At 36.4% G+C, this 5,393-nt stretch overlaps 1 long non-coding RNA gene across 1 annotated transcript; it reads right to left on the bottom strand.

The window, feature by feature from the left end:
* Positions 1–622: 622 nt before the first annotated feature.
* Positions 623–4,458, bottom strand: LOC141148145 (uncharacterized). Its single transcript, XR_012245166.1, has 3 exons — positions 3,965–4,458; positions 3,599–3,684; positions 623–2,009 (listed from the first exon to the last, which is right to left on the bottom strand). It is a non-coding gene; the product is annotated as an uncharacterized lncRNA (long non-coding RNA).
* Positions 4,459–5,393: the final 935 nt, after the last annotated feature.

The following is a 5,393-nucleotide window of genomic DNA, read 5'->3' as shown; positions in this document are numbered from 1 at the left end:
TTTTTTTTTTCTTTTTTGGTCCGGGCGGCTAAATAGAAGATGAATTGACATTGTGGGACATTTTTATTTTTTTATTTTTTAATAAAGGGCCTGTCCACAAGCTGTGTCTTGTTGTTTTTAACATTTTGACACTTTTTTGTGCAATGGTAGCAAGGTCCATAAAGACATGGTCCTGACCTAAACCCGATAGAACACCTTTGGAATAAATTAGAGCAGAGACTGTGAATCAGACCTTCTTGTCCAACATCAGTGACCTCACAAATGCTCTTCTGGAAGAATGGTCAAACATTCCCATAGACACACTCCTAAACCTTGTGGACGGCCTTCCCAGAAGAGTTGAAGCTGTTATAGCTGCAAAGGGCGGAGCCAACTCAATATTGAACCCTACGGACTAAGACTGGGTGTCATTAAAGTTCATGTGTGTGTAAAGGCGTGTGTCCCAATACTTATGGTAATATAGTGTATATCTTTGTGGTATTTGTCGGCACAGAACATTTCCTTTTTTGGATAATGTCTTTAGAACAATATTTAACTATATCTTGCCTTCTCTGGTATAAAGTCATAATGAGCCAAAAAAGTTTTTTTTTTCATATTTAAGCCATAGATTTTTATTAGGCATCAAAGTATCACAGAATGAAAACTATAGAAATGGAAATATTTCCTATACATGATGATCCATCACCGATATGTCATACAATAGTAAGTAGTATATATAATAATAAACATTGAACAGACTTCTAGCAAATTATAATTTCAGCTGACACTGATGCCCCGTACACACGGTCGGACTTTGTTTGGACATTCCGACAACAAAATCTATGGATTTTTTCCGACGGATGTTGGCTCAAACTTGTCTTGCATACACACGGTCACACAAAGTTGTCGGAAAATCCGATCGTTCTGAACGCAGTGACGTAAAACACGTACGTCGGGACTATAAACGGGGTAGTGGCCAATAGCTTTCATCTCTTTATTTATTCTGAGCATGCGTGGCACTTTGTGCGTCGGATTTGTGTACACACGATCGGAATTTCCGACAACGGATTTTGTTGTCGGAAAATTTTATATCCTGCTTTCAAACTTTGTGTGTCGGAAAATCCGATGGAAAATGTGTGATGGAGCCCACACACGGTCGGAAATTCTGACAACAAGGTCCTATCACACATTTTCCGTCGGAAAATCCGACCGTGTGTACGGGGCATTAGACTCCCCTGAAAGGTGTTTTTTTATTTCTCCATTATGGGGGTTGGGCCTGTCACCCCCATTTGGGCTCACACTGTGACCAGTCTCATGCTTATTACGAGCGGGACCCCCGTCAACACCCCAAGTTACAGTGAAGCATTTTCACATAGTTACAAAGTTAGTCAGATTGAAAAAAAGACACAAGTCCATATAGTTCAACCAATAAAAGGGAAAAAAATAGAAAAAAAAATCATACAATCTTATATATACACAATCCTTCACCCACAGTTGATCCAGAGGAAGGTGAAAAACCCCAGTAAAGCATGATCCAATTTGCTCCAGCAGGGGAAAAAATTCCTTCCTGATCCCCCGAGAGGCAATCGGATATTCCCTGGATCAACTTTACCTATAAATGATAGTATCCAGTTATATTATTATGTACATTTAGGAAAAACTCTACGCCGATCCTCAGCCAATAGCATTGTGCCGTTGCGTGAAGCTCCTGGTTGGTGATGGTGCATCTGCAGTAGTTTGCCCATCGCTGGGCAGCAGGCCCCACTTTTGGAGTAGATTTATGCTTTTTTCCCCCAGGGAGGATATAGAGCAAAACTCATTATTCCGTCATACTGTCCTCATCCTGTATTATGGAAGGGATGTTTTTAATTATGTGAGATCCATTTTCACATCTTCTTTGACTGAGTTTAGTCCCGTATTAGTATGGAGAATCCAATGTTGAACCCGGCGACATACACCTTGAAAAAATCAGGATGTCATAGATGCTATCCATAGACTTTTCATGCAAAGAGGGAACCTCTAAACTTGCAATTCTGTAAAGTAGAAATACATAAAACATTATGAGCCCATTTAAAATAATGTGATGTACCTGACCATCATAGATATTACATTTATTTTCTATTTGCAAATTAGGTAAAAAAAAATAACGTCTCAGACATTTTTGGTGCAAAGTTTCAAAATTTGCATCAAATGGCCATGATCCTAGTTAACCACTTCCCACCCAGCCTATTGTTAAATGACAACTGGGCCGGACCTTTGTACTTCCGAGTGGACGTCATATGATGTTGCTGCGGCCCACTACCGGTATCATGTGATCACTGTGACCAATCACAGCAGATCACAAGACAATTGTACACAACGAATGGCTTTGATTTAAGCCATTCATTGTGTACAATTGTGCTGCGAACTGTGATTGGTCACAGTGATCACATGGTACAGACAGGGCCAATCACAACCCATCTGTACCATGTAATTAGCTGTGGCCAATCACAGCTAATCACAATAATATACAATGCATAAATCCATTTCATTCAATAAAAATGGTTGCTTATACCAGGGATATTCCCTGGTATAAGCAATCAATGTGTGATGTGTAAAAAAAAAAATCCTGATCACTTCCCCAGAGTAGTGCAGAGTTACTATGGTAGCACTGTATAGCTCTGGTAACAAATGTGTTTAAAAAATTGTAAAAAAAAAGAAAAAAAATGTAATAAAAAACAATATTGAAATAAGATGTTGATGATGATTATTATTATTATTGTTTTTGTTTTTATATACTGTCACCAGTTAGTGTCCCTGATCACCCCCACACCAGTTATATGATGTATATATATATATGTATATATATATATACATACATACATACATACATACATACAGTGCACTGCACTGGTGACAGTAGATGAAAAAAAATGTTTTGATTTGGGAAGTAATGGAGCAGAATACATATTTGACCTAAAATCAGAAAGAAAGATTATTTTATTTGCAAAATTGTAGAACAGAGACAAAGAAAAACACTTTTTTTTAACATTTTGGGACTTTTTTTGTTTATTTAGCGAAAGAAAAAAAAAAAAAAACAAGTGGTGAATAAATACCAGAGAAAAGAAAGCTCTTTTTGTGTGAAATGAATGATAAAAGTGTCACATGGGTACAATGTTGCATGACTGTGCAATTGTCATTCAAAGTGTGACAGCGCTGAGAGCCGAAAACTGGCCTGGACAAGAAGGGGGGGGGGGGGGGGTTCTGTATTGAAGTGGTTACATTCTTTTATGTCTCATCTATAATAATTGTAGAATGAAACTTCCCCTGACCTGATATGGCACATGAGAATTATGGCCGCCAAAGCAGTGAGAAGTCCAGAACATGAATATTGGGGGATCTGGATTCACCTTATCAGTAGTTCATGGTTAAAGAAGGTCAACTGACTTCATATGAAGCACAGAAATCCTCAACAAAAATAATCTTATATGGGGAATTGCCAGTTTAAGACCCACATGCAAAAAGTCTAATGGGAAAAAAAAAGATCTACTGCCCAACCTCATATTATCTCTGGAATGTAATAAAGACCATAAAGGACAACTTGTCTCAAATGCATTTTGTATGTAATTATCAGAGCTCTCACCTGAGAACACCAGGCTAAAAAATATGAACCAAGTAATCCAGGGCTGGGGAACGTTCCTCAAGAAGCCATCAAACATCTTTTAAACTCTGTGTTTTTAAAAATAATAATTTATAATAAAAGGAATAAATAATAAATACATTTTTCATGGAAAACCGGGACCACGCTAATTCTTATTACATTGAATACAGTTGTTTCAAATCATTTCACGTGTCATCATTGTATACGTTATTACTACAAAATTACCATCTAGAGGACATATGTCGGAGTTTGCATGGTGGGGTATGTGGCAAAAATACAATCCCTCTACAAACTTTAAAAACATTTGTTTTTCACAGAATAATATGAGATGAGAAGATCAGAACTTACCCTCCATAATTCTTGGTGTGGATGAAGTACACTCTACAGATGTCTATTCCTTAGATGTAGATGAAGGCCGATTCTCTCCAATCACAGATCATTATTTATCCTTCGTATTCTCAGACCACATATCAGGTCACACCACAAAAACTATTAAACTTAAACCATGATTAGTCATGAGAGAAAAGCAATCTGGGAAAACATTAAGCTGAAATAATAGCAACACGACTACAAATCTATTACTGAGCAACACCAATCTGCACTAATATCACACAACCTGCCGGTAAGGAGGTGGAAAATTCCTTCATAGGTCATCCATTGAGCAGATATTTCAAAGGTTTTGTGAAGCAAAATCTAAATAAATAAATCAACTCCCTTACTGTGCAAACACAAAAAATACGTGTATATAATAAAGCTGAGTAATGTTTCATTAAAAATCAAAATCAAAGATAATAAAAAATATCCAACACCAAAAACTCCCAGTAATAGCTCCTATTCAGTGCTGCCAAACTTCTATGGAGATTTAAAGCTATATAGTCATATATATGACTGTCCTCAGATGTTGGGGGGTATTTTTATAAATGTATTTAATCTCTTTTTATAAATGTCTTTAATTTTAATCCAAAGATTTGTCTATACATATTCTATCATAGAAAATGTGTATCTGTCTATCTATCTATCTATCTATCTATCTATCTATCTATCTATCTATCTATCTATCTATCTATCTATCTATCTATCTATCTATCTAGATATATAAATAGATATATAGAGAGGGAGAGAGAGAGAGAGAGAGAGAGATAAATTGATATATAAAAAAAGGAAAGGAAAGAAGAGAAAAAAACATGGCTTCTGAGGTTTCTTTGATGACATTTTTTTACCTTGCCATATTTTATTATAGTATTATTTCAAGGAAAAGAAATGCAAAAATAGTAGCAAAAAATTAAGAGAAAAAAGCCCCAAAGGAAAAACACACACATAAATACATACAATGTATAACGTAATATGATATAATAGAATATAATAGAATATATAACTGTGTGTGTGTTTTTCTTTTTTGGGGATTTTTCTCTTTTTGCATCTATTTTTGCATTTCTTTTGCCGGGAATTATGCATACTACAATAAAATATGGCAAAAATAAGGGACACATTTTTAACAAATAAACCTCAAAAGCCATTTAAGGTTTATTCCACCTTTAAAACTAACCTTAAAGTGGCTGTAAAGGCAGAAGGTGCATTAAGATATCTGTGTGTAGCAGGCCCCATCAGCCCAACCTAATACTTACCTGAACCCCATCTAGATCCAGTGCACTGATAAAGAATCAGCGCAGACCCCCCCTGTCAGGAGAACTGCCGATCGGCTCTCCTCTACTCGCGTCTGTCAGATGCAAGTGAGGAAAAGCCGATCAACGGCTCTTCCTATTGACATCGTGATCAG

Source organism: Aquarana catesbeiana, linkage group LG06 (genome assembly GCF_042186555.1).
Source record: "Aquarana catesbeiana isolate 2022-GZ linkage group LG06, ASM4218655v1, whole genome shotgun sequence".
Taxonomy (NCBI): Eukaryota; Metazoa; Chordata; class Amphibia; order Anura; family Ranidae; genus Aquarana; species Aquarana catesbeiana.
Note: the sequence above shows the minus strand (reverse complement) of the source record. Positions and strands in the feature narration are given on the sequence as shown.